Genomic DNA, 15,929 nt, shown 5'->3' on the forward strand with positions numbered 1-15,929 from the left:
AAGCAGGGCGGAACCTCGACTCTCTGGGTTCAGGTCATGTCGAGTTTACGACCTGCTGCTGTGAACACTGCAGGAAATGATGAGCCTGATTCCGGCTTTGACCTCGAGCTCATCAGCATTAACTAATTTCACTTTCCAGGGGACCAACTTCAAAGGTCTGCAAAGTCAGAGAAGAGAGAGGAGATGGAACACACCCTCACCCCAGACCTGTTGCAAGCACACACTTCTCAGATGCGTCCCAAGGTGCACAGCGTGTCCAATGCCTGCTCATGTTCACCGACCTATAGGTCTTCTATGTGGCATCAGCCTCCTGGGCACTGCGGACACGAAGTATAATGGCAAGTCCCCTCTGCAGCAAAGCTGAGGCGCAGGGACCCAACGGAATAGAACTGATCTTTTTCTGACAGTCTCAAAACAGAAGAAAATACTGTACAGCCAACCTCCCCTCACACAGGTTTATTTACCTGTGACTCACAGGCCATGACAGACAACTTCAGGTTTTTACCGATTCCTATTCTCCCCATCCAGGAAGCCTTTGTTTTTAATATTGTATGAACTTGCCATTTTGTAGGCCAAAAACAGCAAATATTGGCAGTTTGCTACGGTTCAACCGAATAAAATATGATCATGACCTTTTGTGAAACCATGAAGAAAAGGTGGATATCTCAGTATGTGTTTCCAGACTGGCTTTGTTCCTGAAGCACCAACTCTTTTCACTCAGGATTTTAGACACTGAAGAATAAACATCAATATCCCACCAAGGAAACCAAAAGAATGAAATAATTTTGCATCCACCTTGGAGCCTTTTTAGGACAAGGCAGGACACAAACTTTTAAAAAGCTGCAGTTGTCCCTCTGTATACACAGGGACATGGATTCCAGAACACTCCCCGAGTTTACCCAAATCTACGTATCTACAGGATCCCACGGCCACCCCATGGAACCGCATGTAGGAAACGTCGGCCCTCCACAAAGCCACGTTTTCTCAATAAGGGTTAGGTTGGAAAAAAAATTAACATAAGTGATCCTTCGAAGCTCAAAACCCATGTCGTTCAGGGTCAGCTGCATTTACTACTTGTGTCATATCTGAGGCCTGAAAGCCATCATTCTCGATACCTTAACATGACGGTTAACAAACTAACTGTTCATTCTGATTAGAAAGAGGAAGAAGCTTATTTTTACAAGCTGACAATGACAGTGGACGCTGCTACGGTGAATGGAGAACAGACCTAAGCAAGCACCAAGGCTGGGGTGACTGCCTGTGCTCAGACCCACTAAGCCCTGTTCCTCCATATCCCTCTGCTGAAAGGAATAACTCCTTCTCCCCCACGATGAAAGGGCTTTTTTAAAAATATTCACACGAGAAGTGCTATGAAAAGCTGAAAGGTCACAGATAACATTTTTAAAAATAAACATTGATGTAAGCATTTAACAAGCCCATTATGATTAAAAAAAACAAAAACAAAAAGGGTATTAAGTTGTTGGGTGCAGCGGCTCATGGCCATAATCCCAGCACTTTGGGTGGCCGAGGTGGGTGCATCATCTGAGGTCAAGAGTTTAAGACCAGCCTGGTCATCATGGTGAAACCCCGTCTCTAATGAAAATACTAAAATTAGCCAGGCATGGTGGCAGACGCCTGTAACCCCAGCTTCTTGGGAGGCTGAGGGAGGAGAATCACTTGAACCCAGGAGGAAGAGGTTGCAATGAGCCGAGATCATACCATTGCACTTCAGCCTGGGCGTTGAGTGTGTAACTCCATCTCAAAAAGAAAAAAAAGTGTAAAGTTTTCCTTCCAATGAACCTGTCATTCAGCCACCGAGGTATCCTATAGCTACTTATTCAGCCATGAGATACACCACAGGAGACATAGTCCAACAGGACACAGTTCCTCCCTGAAGGAAGGCTGCACCCCAACAGAAGGCAGGCACACACTGCGAATGGAATCGGCGTAGGGAACACAGATGCTGCTGCAGGTGGAACTGGCTGCACAGAGCACCCGCTCAAGTGTCTGAGAAATAAGGACCCGTTGGTGGCATCACCTTCCACACCTGAGCTGGGGCGGTGGGGAGCCTGTCACCACCACCACCCGGGGCAAAGACCCCCAGAACCGCACGAGCTTGCAAACTCACCGAGGCGATGAGCGAGCAATGCGCGTGGAGTGATGCGAACACGCAGACGTCAGGGCCACGCGCGGCGTTGGTTTTGTGCCTCGACCTGAGCGTGCCTTGGGTTCCCAGATGGCTGGTTCTGCATTATTTCTGTATGAGATGCATGTTTGCCTCTGGACTGAGTGGAGACCCATCCTCGCCGGTGTTGGGGGCACCACCCTATCCACCCAGGGCTCGAGTAAAACAGCAAGGCAGGGAAGACTGGGCTCACTCTACCTGTCTGGCTGATGGGCCAGTGACATCCGTCTTCTGCCACCCGTGCTCCTGGGTCTCAGCTCCTCAGACCCGGGTGGGATCTGCACCCTCTGCTCCTCAAGTCTTCAAGCCACACCCTCCCAGGACTCTAGCTTGCAGGCTGTGGGTCCTGGGACTTCTTGGACTCCGTAGCCCCTGCAGCAAGCCTTCCCCTGGAGACACACGCACACGTGGCTGGCTGGCTGTCTCTCTGGAGAGCCCTGACTAAAAGCTGCCCCTAAAACAAGTGGTCTTCAGAGTTTCTTTCTAGCCCTAAGATCCCAGCGCCCCTCCTACAATTCTAAACGGAAAGATGAACGGAGACCAGTGGACAGAGGTGTGTGCCGAGGACAGCGGCGCTGGGCAGGAGGGCACTAACGCTCTCACTAAGCAAAGAATCAATGTTGCTTTCCACAAAAATGAGATCAGTAAAGATTTCTTCAAACAGAAATGAGTTTGTTTCATGATTTGCTCTTAATACATAAGAAATCATAAAAGTAGGCCTATTAACAATTACGTAAGTCTTTAGAGGCCCTTGAACTACTTCTGTCCCTTTGTGTTTTTATACAAAATAAGCCTGAGGTTAAAGAGAATAACGTCACTGGCCACAGCTGGGGCCACGCGAGGACACAGCTTATACCCATGAGGTCCCTGGGTGCCCCGAGTCCTTCCCTTGCTATTTATGGAATTATGGGAGAAACCAGGAGGGTCTGAGCATGGACCTGGCCATGCCCCCAGGGGCCAAGGAAAGCATCCATCTATCCAGTCTTCCCTCCAACCCCGCAGTTCCCTCCTACCCGGACTCTTGGGCTGACGCGGCTCATGCACTCAGCAGCGCATTCATTCAGTGTTTAGCTTTGCATCACGAGGGCCTCCTCTGGCCTCCTCTGACCACCCCTGGACCTGCAGTCAGCACTAGTCTGCAGGACACGCATGGACAAGGTTGATGGATCACGGCCTCCAACGAGGAAGGTGCCAGGCAAGGAGTCGGAGACGCCAGGGATGGGGCAGCACTCACCCGGGGAGGCGAAGGCCGGCAGCGGCCACCACTGAGGACCTCCCTTCCCACCCTGAGGGCAGCTCACCCAGGGAGGCTAAGGCCTGCTGGCACCGGCCACCACAGAGGACCTCCCTTCCCACCCTGAAGGCAGCTCACCCAGGGAGGTGAAGGCCAGCACCGGCCACCACTGAGGACCCTTCCCACCCCGAAGGCGGCTGTGATCACGTTTCCCATCGCACTAAGAGACCCCTGTATTGAGCACAAACCTTTTCAACCTTCGAATCAATAAAGAATCACAACACGGACATTCCCTCAATCCAAATGGCCAACCCACAAAACAGACACGCAATCATACACATTTCCTGTGGGAAAGTCAGTCCCTCCCTGGGGCCTCGCGCCAGGGGTGGGGGAGCATCATGGGGAGACTCCCCAGCCCCAGCCTGGCTCCTCCCCCTACAACTCCTTTTCCCTCTGCCCCCGCCCCTCCCCACCCCCTCCTAGCTTCAGAGGCTCCTTCCTCAAATTCTTTCCCCTTGATGAAGTCATTCATTCCCAAACTGCAAAGCAAAGGCACGGGGGCTCAAAAGAAAAACCACACCATGGCCCGTATTTTAGATTCTCATAAGTTTGAGAATAACCAAGCAAGAATCTTTGGCATCTGAATGTGGTCTGAAGGCATCTCAGCACAATGCCTGGCACTGGCCCGGAGTGGATCATGGGTGTCTCGGACGTCTTCGTAACTCTACACCAATTATTTTGAAACATCACTAGCAGAATAGAACCATGTCAATAGTTACTTCTCTATTAAAAGTAGCAAAAGACTCCAAGCTGCCCTCAGGGAACATCCTTCCCACGAGGAGTTTCTGCATCGAGCCTTTCAGGCACAGGCCTCGCCCCCGGGCCCAACTCTCTCATCCCTTCTCATAAAGTAGCAAAGATAGCGGGGAATAAAGCAAGTGAAGGAGTTGGTCCCACACAAAACGAGCTCCAGAAGCCACAGCCACTCTCTCAGTGTGGGAGCCAAGTCCAGACACCTGGAAACCCCAGCGTTCCCAGCGAGGAAGGCAGAACAATGCCATTTCCCCCGAGTTTAGGGAGACAGCACCCCACGTCCTCTGGCCTTAATACAAGAGAGACTTCACATAAATGATTAGAATGAATCCACCACACACAGAAAGTGGGCTAAAGGCTAAGACACCCATGTACATGCCCAGCAAAAACACATTAAAGGAACACACAGATAAGCAAAGTTCTCCTGTTATCCACGAAATAGTCAGAAACAAATCCAACAAGCAATCTCTTTGCAATCAAAAGAGCAATTCAGAGGTGCAGATTAAAAATCAAGATACAACTGAACCCCTAATACACCAAGAACCAAGCTCCACAGAAGTGAAATCACATCACCACCTCCCAGCTGAAGGAAGCAGCCCTGGCCACTGGCCAGCTGTTCACTCGTGGGTCAGTGAACGAAAGGCAATGCTGTCCAGGACAACGAGGAGATGTTAACCTGAAAAGGGCAAAATTGCAGAGGCTGGAGGGACCTTCCAGGTAACCCAGCCCCCTCAGTGGACAGAGGACCCCCGTGGGGCCACAGAGCCCAGAGCTCCAGTGTGTACGGGGCAAGCACTCAACTGCAACCCTGATGATGTCCGAACGCCTTCTACGTCTCTGCCCCATTAACAGGGAATCCGTGAATGCTAAGGAAATCTAATCCATTTCACAATACATTTAGATTTTTAGCAAATTAAAGATAAACAGTGAGAAACTTTGGGAATTAACCAAAATATAGTTCACTGAATGCCCAAACTCAAAGTTAGTGTCCAAGAGGTGATAAGCTGTGTGTGGTGGTTAACGCCTGTAAATTCCAGCAGTTGGAGAGGTTGAGGCAGGAGAATCACTTGAGCCTGGGGTTGAAGGTTGGGGTTGCAGTGAGCTGTCATTGCACTACTGCACCCAGCCTAGGAAACAGAGTGAGACTGTCCAAAAAAAAAAAAAAAAATTTAAAGGAGTTCAAACGAATTTGCCCATACCCTTTAAATTTTCACTTGGGTACATGGGGTGATCTAGTTCCTTTTTCCCTTGCAATACATGAATAATCTAACAAATAATTAAATATAATCTAACAATTAAATGGAAAAACTTTCCCATTTCATTCTTCCCTCTTTCAGGGAAAAACTTAAAATTATTCCCTCTTTCAGGGAAAAAGCTAAAAATCATTTTAAACCTTCCTTCCACAAAACAGTATACTCAGTTATCTCTATCTGCTTTATAATGTGGAATTCTGCTTCACATGTCTACAATACAGTTTTTGTTAAACAGCGTTTATGTAGACAGGCAAGAGAGAAATACTTGGTCTATGTAGAAGCAGCAGAAGACACGTTTTAACAGAAAAGGGAGAAGATACCACCGTGTGGATCATCCGGAAATTCTGTCCTCATCTTGTCCACACACACAGAAAACACCCAAGCACGTGCCTAGTGTCCAACAGGAGCACAGAAAGGACAGGGATCGCTCCAGTTGTTTCATGACCAGCCCCACTTGTCACCACCACATAACAAAATCCGCGCAGCAACTTCAGCACGTTTCCTTCACGATTCCACGGAAATCAGGCTGAAGAACTGAGATGTTTTGCCCACCTTTGAAATCCAAGTGTGGGACTCATAGAAATAAATCCATTATGGGTTCACTTAACTTTTTCAAATTTTTACTTGAGGAAACCTATAAAGTTCTTGTCAGGTACATTAAGTTTTTCAATAATTTTTAAATGCAAAGGTCGGGCAAGATTTGTAAAGAAGTACACACATATGGCCCGGGGCAGTGGCTCACACCTGTAATCCCAGCACTTTGGGAGGCCGAGGCGGGCGGATCACGAGGTCAGGAGATCGAGACCATCCTGGCTAACACAGTGAAATCCGGTCTCTACTAAAAGTACAAAAAATTAGCCAGGCATAGTGGCGGGCGCCTGTAGTCCCAGCTACCCGGGAGGGAGGCTGAGGCAGGAGAATGGTGTGAACCCGGGAGGCAGAGCTTGCAGTGAGCTGAGATCACACCACCGCACTCACTCCAGCCTGGGCGACAGAGGGAGACTGTCTTTAAAAAAAAAAAAAAAAAAAAAAAAGGAGGTACACACACACATGCCACGTTCTTCTCTCAAAGAGACGGGCCCTTTTATAAGATTCCAGATGTAAATGTGGTTGTCACCCTGCTTTTGAGAGGATGGGCTGTTTTAAGCATGAACAGACTTTTCCTCCATGCACCGAGGATGCACCATGGGGGACAGCGCTGCCACCACCTCCTCAGTCTCTGCTTACGGTGGGGCAAGGGGAGCTCATCTATCTCCCGTGTACACCGTCAACAGGCCAGGTGCTCAGGAGGGAGCTTCCAGGACTCGCTGTAGGCATTCGTCAGCAGGGCGGGCAGTGCCTCGTGCTGGTGGGCATCCAGCAGTAAGGGGGTCTTGCACTTCACTACCTAGGCCCAGCCCCAGAGGGGAAAGAGACACCTGTATCGTAATTAATGTGTATTTATAGACACAGAGACTCCGCAGTGCATGGCGCAGAACTAGAAGGAATCGTGGAAATAAGAGGAAAGACATTTGGTTACGACTGGCAGAGCCACCTCAAGCCTCGGCACTTCCTGCCGGAGCCCTCACTAACCAGACTCCTCCAGGGTCACTGCCGCTGCCTTGCCCAGCTCATGACAGGGCAGAGGGTGACAGAGCCTCAGAACAACCTCCCACTACATCCTCACCAGCCCAGGGGGATGAGCTGCTCATGAGTGTCTCAAAGCCTGAATGCAGGAACCCAGAGGTGACTGAGCAGAAAGGGGGACAGCCACAATGGCCACGGGTGTGCAGATATTGCTGGGCACCCCAGCAGCACTTTCCACCTTAAAGAGGACAGCCACGGGTGTGCGGATGCTCCCGCATGACCCAGCCATCCTTTCCACCTTAAAGGGGAATGGTCACGGGTGTGCGGATATTCCTGGATGTCCCAGAGCCCTTTTCACCTTAAGGAGATGTTCACAGTCTCATTTCAGTCTCCAAACTATTCAGTGAGGTGGGAGGAGTATCACTGTGGACCAACACTGATGGGCACCAAGTAAGGGCAATTTTACAACCACGTCTCGACCATGAGACAATCAGGTCTTTGGTCATCTTGGTCAAAGCTTTTTCTGTAACAAAGTCGAATAATTAAGTTGAACTTTGGATTTCCAAAGCTTCTTACAAAAACCACATCTTCCTAGGTGTGGCTCCATGGTGTCACGTGCACACATCAGTAGGCAGGCTTGTCAAGACTCACTGCACGGGCCGGGCGCGGTGGCTCAAGCCTGTAATCCCAGCACTTTGGGAGGCCGAGAAGGGTGGATCACGAGGTCAGGAGATCGAGACCATCCTGGCTAACACGGGTAAACCCCATCTCTACAAAAAAATACAAAAAACTAGCCGGGCGAGGTGGCAGGCGCCTGTAGTCCCAGCTACTCGGGAGGCTGAGGAAGGAGAATGGCGTGAACCCGGGAGGCGGAGCTTGCAGTGAGCTGAGATCCGGCCACTGCACTCCAGCCTGGGCGACAGAGGGAGACTCCATCTCAAAAAAAAAAAAAAAAAAAAAAGACTCACGGCACGTTACACCTTCACCTGAGAAGGCTGCTCAATTGTTGATGGCTCTGGCGTGCTCTGAAATGAATTTGCCACTTCAGCCTACACTCTACTCCCTTGTTTGGTTCAAGAAAACCAAAAGGCAGAATTTGTTTTGGCCAATCGCCTGCTGCACCCAACTGCAGAGGTTTTAATTATACTACTTTCATTGCATCAGAGAAAGCAGAGTCATATAGATCAACTTATTACCACTCCAAAGGTTTAGTAAATCTCCAGATAATCAGGCAAACATTTTAAGAAGTTACATTAAGGTTTCCAAAATTTAAAACTATATCCATGCTTCAAAAAACCACCATTCCCATTGTAGAAGGCCAAATGCATGGGAGAAAGAAAGAAATGTGCTGAGTGCATTTTTTTTTTTTTTGTAATCTCACAGAGAAACTGCCACTTTAAAAACGGCTCTAGTTCCTGGCTCCAGATATGTGCTGGGTTGCCTCACTCAATTTCAACTCCACCTGAAGCTGGGAAACGAAATCCATTCCCAGACTGCAGGGTATGAGAATTCCCACTTCTGGAAACAGCCTGAAATGCAGACTTGTAGCAGAGAATTCTTTCCTGCCCACCCTAACCGTCCTCTGCGGAAGGCAACAGTCAAAGACAAGTCCAATCCCCTAGGCACAACCGCACCACGAAGAACCATTTCAAGGTGGGAGGTGCCCACTGCTCCAACGGCAGGCCTGCCGGCATCTCAGAGCAGCCAGAACTGCTCCCACCTTCACAGGGAAGGGGAAACAAGGCCAGGAGGAAGCGGTGGGGGAAGCGAAGGGGTGGCTGATTGGGGATCAGAGGTTTCCTCAGAGGGGTCTCAGGCTCGGGTAAGGAGAGAAGAGGAGGAACCAAGATTTGGCTAACAAGCGTTTTGTTCTGATTCATCAGTGGGAACAGGCAGTTTAGCTAATCACTTATAAGGCAGAGAAGGGGGATTTGAAGGCCTGTGTCTCGCCCTGTCCTCGGTAAATGGTCATCCGAAAGTCAGCCTAAGCCACATGGGAAGGGGCTTCTTGCAGTAAAAGTGGGGGCGCAGTTGTGGGGAGGGGGAATGTCTTAACCATCAGTTTTACAGGATCACAAGGCTCAGGCAATGTTCAGTATTGTCACACACCAAGGTTTTAACAGTCTGAAGAAAACTACAGTCCTAAGGTGTCAGTTCTCAAAGCCCTTAGGTTCCTCCTGCTAAGACTCCCAGAGAGTCTCCACTTCTTGCACTGAACCCCAACTTGCACAGGCACCTGCATCTTCCTCCTGCAGCAAATGCAGATGAGAGGCTGTGGCTCTGCTGCAGTAGTGATGCCATGGCAGCCCTGACACCACAGCAGAGCAACGGCTCTGGCCTGAATGTCCCCAAAACCTCATGCTGAAACCATCTCCAATGGGAAACTAAGAGGTGGGGAGGGTCTTTGGGAGGCCCCGCTCTCAGAACTGGGGTTGGTGTCCTTGTTGGGAGGCCTGAAGGAACCCTCCTGCTCCTCCACAACGTGAGGCCTGATGAGACGCCTGCTGCCATGCGAGACCCGGTGAGATGCTGCCAACTGTGAGCCACAGGCCCTGGGGCACCAGATCTGCAGGTGCCTTGACCTTGGACCTCCCAGCCTCCAGAACTGTGAGCAATAAATGTGCTTACAAATCACCCAATCGACAGCAGCCGGACAGAGACACAGTCATGTTACAATATGAATCACATTCTCAGTGGGCCAGAGGCCTCCCCGTGAGCCACCACCATAAAGCAAGAACTCCCTGGAGGATGGAAAGGGGTTCCCAAGGAATTCTACCCAGCATCAGGGCATCTATCCTTTCTTGCAGGAAGATAACTGAGCCATGGCAGGAAACTACGGGGTGGGTGGGTTTGGACAGTAACATGTCACCTGCTCATCTAAGCCTCAGTCTCTCACCTGTCAACACAACAGCGGGGGTAGCACCCCTCACCTGAGCTGTTGGGGGAGGTAAGAGTGCTGGGTGATTAACAATTGTTAGCTCCGCAGAAATTAGGCAAAGAATCCACCGCTAAGTCTTATAAAACCAAACCAGCCCAGAATTCCACATCACTACTAATTTGCATGGGAAAATGCTGGATTCTCATAAGTTCTGGCATGTCATTTGTATTAATAAAGTTTGCAGAGTTTTCATATACTAAGTATATAAAACAGGAAAATAAATCATGCAATTTGGAGGCTGAGGCAGGAGAATCACTTGAGCACAGGCGGCGGAGGTTGCAGTGAGCTGAGACCGCACCACTGTACTCCAGGCTGGGTGACAGAATGAGACTCCATCTCAAAAAAAAAAAAAAAAAGAAAGATTTTGCTGCTTCATACTAGTAAAGTGGGCAGATTCTACATGCCAACTCTTATTCGAAGGTCACCTAACACTGACTCAGGAACTCTCTGATGTGCTTGAAGCTTTAATCCTAACAGTGTTAAAGACCACTCCCCCAGGAGCTCTGAACAAGTACTCCAGGTATACACTGAACAAGACCACACACTCTGACCGAAATCTAACTTCACAGACCCAAACTACAGAACCACAGAAGACACTGCTTCTCTCCACCTTTCTGTTCTGCCATCGTTTGTGTCCATTACTTTCTACAAACCATCTCATTAGAATTTAGGGCACACAAAAGGCCGATACAACACGGTTACTTTTCAAAGGTTTGGAGGTGAAGAGCAGATACAATGCATTAACTTCCTATTGCTGCTGCAACAAATTACCACAAATGCAAACCTCCTCTCAGCCCAGGAAGTCAGGAGTCCCAGGGCTGAAGTCAAGGGGTCAGTAGGTTGTGTTCCTGCCTGGAGTCTCCCAGTTTATAGAGGTCACACCATGCAGCTTGGCTCACAGTCCCACACCCCTCCGACCACTGCCCCGGCCTCAGCCCTGCACCCCCCTCTGGCCCCTGCCCCACCCTTGTCCCCATGACCCTCCGGCCCCTGCCCCAGCCCTGCCCTCAGCCCCACAGCCCTCTGGCCCCTATCTCATCCTCAGGTCTCCTCCTGAGGCAGACTCTCATACTCCCTCTCATCAAGGCACATGTGAGGACACTGGACCACTCCTGGACAACCCAGGGTCCTCCCCCATCTCACTGTCCCTTACAGTCACATCTGCAAAGCCTCTTTTGCCATGTAAACTTCATTATACTAACATAATCATTTAACAAGTCCATTATGATGTAAAAATTGGCATTGTTTTCCTAATGAACAGATCAGTCACCCATATAACCTATAAAATATTTGACTATTAAATACACAGTACTGTAGGAGACAAAGAAGAGGAAGATGACTGGACCCTAGATAGAAGGATGATCATTCTGAACAGAATCAATGTAACTCGACATTTGAGTCAGAGAGGCCAAGCAGTAAGACTTTCAAAAAAGCAACCAGAAAGTATGTACCGTGCCTGTAGTTCACAGCTGAGCCTGGCCTCATGAGCACGAGCGTGCTGACACACACACCGGGCCCAAGTTTAAGATCTAATACAAGGAGCTTTCAACTGTAGTATTTAACTAGATCTTATTACAAAATAGCCTCTTGATTGCAGTTTTTAATCCAAAAAGTTCTCTGTGATTAAAGAAATTAATTTTCCCCTAAAAAGACATTTCTCTATCTATCATTCACATATAAACTAAACTGGTATAATAAAGAAAAAAGACAAATGTTTGACTTAGGGGGTTTGCCTATGACTTGGATAAGCATATTTTCTTCTGGCCAAGCAGGGAGCAGCTGGACCAGACTGGAGGGAAGGAAAAACAAATTTCCACTCTAACCTCAGTTGGGCACCAGAGTCTTCCCTGTCAGAATGTGGGTGTGGTGCTTCCCACACACCAGCCTCTGACAAAACTCAGCACAAGGGTGTGGGAAAAGGCCGTCTACTTCGGAAAAATCTGTAAGGTGCAGACACCTCAAAAGCTTCAGCAGACTGTAAAGCGCCAAGGAGACCACTGCACCCTTGGAGTTTACAGAAAATGGTCAGCAGCACACGTGCCTGAGGTCCAGGGTCAGCTCCCAGCTGCTGCGACGTCGTGAGCGCAGCCCTGGCTTCCCCTCTGATGCAGAGGGCTGGTCACTCCGCCAGCAGCACTCAGAGCTCAGAACATTCTAGATGAAAGCAACGTGTTCCTTTTAAAATGGGGAACTGGGGCAGCACAACTGAAGCTCTACGACTGTCTCAACTACTGGGTTTCGGGGTAGCATTAGGAAATCATGAGAATCCAAATCTCAATTTCAAACAGATTCCAGATTCACTGCAGGTTCCAGAATTTCCTGAAACATTCTTCCAATTTATCACTCAGGATTCCCTTGCCAAAGCTAATAAGGTCTAAATTCCTTACGGAAAAGCCACCAATAAGCACCACCACAAATAAGATCAAATGACGCCCGCCCTTCGCACCAAACATACAAACTGTTACTCACACAGGACTGTGCTGGAGGCAGCTCTCAACTGACGCCCAATCCGTGAGACTTCATTATCCCCATTTTGGATGGAGTGTGAAGACTGTCAGTGAACCAGGGCCCCAGTGTAAAGCAGAGAACAGATCCTCTGACGCCTGCCTGAACATTTCCTTCCCACCTCTGTCTTGGATAGTGAACACCCTCAGAGCTATTGAGTCACCCGCATTTGCAGGTCATTTACCCAGCCACCAGGATAACATAATTATGCCATAAAAATGCCCTCTCAGGGCTTTGTCATACTTAACAAGGAAGCTCAGAAGGCTAGGAAAGCCCAAGAAAAGGGGAAGCGTCCTCCAAACAGACAAAAACCAAGGAAAACTGTGCAGAGACTCTCAAGAGAGCAGAAACACAGCCCGCTGTAGCCTTTCAGGTCCTGCTGGCCACAGCCCAGCATTAGGTGGCACCATTTCCACAGATGCATCCTGCTGGGCCCATTTGAAAGGTCCTGTGAGAGACACTCACCCCCACCTTCCGGCTCCTGCAAGACCCGCTGCAGCCCCACTCCACCCTGGGGCCGACTGTGCAAGTCTCCCTGGCGAGACCCCTCAGAGCCTGCGCAGCGTCTGAGACTGGGAAGCACCAAGGATCCAGAAACGCACAAACCTGTTCTCCTCAGTGCTGCTTTCTGGGTTCCAAATTGTCTTCAGAAGGAGTCCTGCACAAACCCCGGGCTGGGGAGCCAGCCACGGCCCAGCAGCACCCGGCTCATGCGCTCCACCCACCCCACAGAGGACTAGGGAGGCCCCAGCACGCTCTGTCCGCGGGGGCAAGACACCAGAAACAGCCACAGTTCAGGGTTCTGCCACCCGCCCCGCTGCCCTAATTACCTGCTGTGATCTGAATTCTCATTGGTTGGGAAGGTGATCTCGCAGCTCCGCTGCCGTAATTACCTACTCTGATCTGAAATCGCATTGGTTGGGAAGGGGATCTCACTGCTCAAGCACTCCCTGCTGCCTCCTCGCAAACAAAAAATCCAAAAACCCCTCTTAAAGAACGTTTATTATAACCTCAAAACAAGACCCATTCCGAGACCAGGGAAGATACACACGCACATCTGACATCTGGTGGGCACCGAGTGACTGACGCCACGGCTTCCTTGTGGCCTGTGAAACGGGAGGCCTCTCACGGTAACTCAGGCTGGGGTCTGAATAGGGGTCTTCCAAGCAACTAGGCAACCAGGACACACACCCCAAAACCCAAGTCCCCGCATTCATGTACCTGCCAGAAATGCTGCGTGGCCATCACACCAGTTGTGAGCCAAGACCGATCTGTGTCCTGTGGCCCTCACAACGTCCGTACATTCCTGGGCCCTGCACAGGCCTGCAGGGCACCCTGCTCGCCTCCAGTGGGGCTCTCTCCTGCCAAGGGGATGGCCCTGAAGTCCGTTGAGATTTCCAAAGCTCTCCAAAGTCGTGCTTCCTCCCGCTTGTTCCGAAGGCCTAAAGCCCTGAAGACACCAGTGAGAACTGACCTAGCCTCTTAAGGCAGCTCAAACACCTAAACACAGGAACACTGGACCTCTCTGCCCTGGAGAGCAGTCGATAACCCACTGGACTAAGCAGAAGGCAAAGACCTCACATCCACAAGCCAGTGGCGCCCACGTTTGCATTCCAGGAGCCACCCATGTGAGTCAGTCCCTCCAAGGCTTCCAAGTCCCACTTGATTGTTTCCATCGTATCTCGATAACATCAGAGACATTATATCTCATGGTATCTATGAGATCGTCTCTACTTTTATGAGCACATATGCTCCCTGACTTACCTTGGGATGAAACTGTTCCAATAAACCCAGTGTAAGCTGAAAATATCCTAAATAGAAAGTGCATTTGACATAATAGTTTCAACTTACAACGGGTTCATCCAGAGGCAGCCCATCTCAGGTCGAACAATTCACTGAGTGTGACTAGTTCACACCATCACAAGGTTGAAAAAAAAAAAAAAAAAACTCACAAATGTAACCATTGTGAGCCAGGGACCATCTGTATTGTGGCTCCTGTCTTCAGAGACAATAGAAACATCTTCTTAGACAAGAATCACAATTTATAATCCTCAAAATGTTAAAGTAAAATTAGTTTAACAATCTACAGGTTCAAGCAAACCCAAAGTAGGCCCACAAGGCCATTTGTGCCATTCACTAAGACACACCACTCTGTAATAACCCTCACCACAGCCCCTCAGTGTGGTTCCTAGAGGCGGCTGAGGCTTGTGGCTATGGACACTAATGAAACCAAAATCAGAGTACGCAAGTGCAGTCAAGTCATATGACTTCTCCACTAGAATATGCACAAATGTTCTTCAGCAAATCTGATCTTTGCTTTACCTCCCTCCCATGACCTCAAAAGGAGTCCACCCCCCGCCCCCACACACACCCCACTTCAAAAGCATAATTGTTACTTGCATTCAATTCTGGGCATTTGGAATAGACCTAATGGGGGATTAAACCTCTCCTCCAACCCATTGCTTAGTCTTAGAGGATGAAGGATTTTGTATAACACAAGTCAGTATATAAAAGATCTTGTATAGAAACATACTTTCAAGTGGTCCTCATTATACTGATTCAAAATGCAAAGGACCCAACATACAGCACAATGTCTATTAGAATGATTAATTTGTTCCCCTAAAAATCCTAATATCTACACAGAAAAAATAACCTATACACATTTTATCATTCTTTACCATATAGTTATACAAACAAAGGAGTATCACAAAAGCAAAAGAACACATTTGGTTTGACTCGCAGTTCTAAATTTAATATAAAATTGCTAAAACCACCAAGACAAACATGACTATGAAATATTTAACGGTCTTCACCTAAATTCAAGTCACCATTCAACCACCAATACCTCTGCTCTCCTTACAGGAACTTTCCAAAAGTAAATTCTGGAATTAACAGGACACATTTTTCTGGTGATAGAAATTAGGAAGAAATTGGTTGAAGGCTGTTCCTTGGCTGTCAAACTTTTTCTCAATATTTTGTAAAATAAAAGCATCAAACAGCTCTTTACAATAACTTACAATCTATCAAGCAATACTGGAGCAAGCTTTAAATAGCCGCATTCTATCAGGGCTGACTAACATTAAATCAGCCTCAGTCTCATGTCTTGCAGCATCCACAGTTTGTCTTCTCAAAACCACTTAAGATTTCATCATTAACTCAAACTATGTAAGTAATCTCCTTCATCTTTGACATGAAGGGGTGATTTTCCCCCAAAATAGTACCTCTTTCCTTGACATGATTTAATCTGTGGTTAGAGTATTTAACAGGATTTTTTTCCTTCTTAGAAAATAAAATATACATCTTTCCAATATGAAAAACACTGATAATGCTATAGCTTAACCAGGTCAAAAGATTTTTTTTTTTTTTTTTTTTTTAAAAGTTAAAAAAAGAACCTAACTGCATCTTTGGACCTTATGTGAGGCAGTGTCCAGGGTC

General features: G+C 48.5%; 1 long non-coding RNA gene across 1 annotated transcript in view; it reads right to left on the bottom strand.

Moving 5' to 3' along the window:
• LOC139361127 (uncharacterized) overlaps positions 1-13,399 on the bottom strand; it is a 71,907-nt gene extending 58,508 nt beyond the window's left edge. The window contains exon 1 of the long non-coding RNA XR_011618666.1: positions 13,101-13,399. This is a non-coding gene — a long non-coding RNA (uncharacterized lncRNA). The remainder of the gene's footprint in view (positions 1-13,100) is intronic.
• Between the last annotated feature and the right edge of the window lie 2,530 nt (positions 13,400-15,929).

The sequence above is a fragment of the Macaca nemestrina genome (genome assembly GCF_043159975.1).
Source record: "Macaca nemestrina isolate mMacNem1 chromosome 10 unlocalized genomic scaffold, mMacNem.hap1 SUPER_10_unloc_2, whole genome shotgun sequence".
In the NCBI taxonomy this organism is placed as follows: domain Eukaryota; kingdom Metazoa; phylum Chordata; class Mammalia; order Primates; family Cercopithecidae; genus Macaca; species Macaca nemestrina.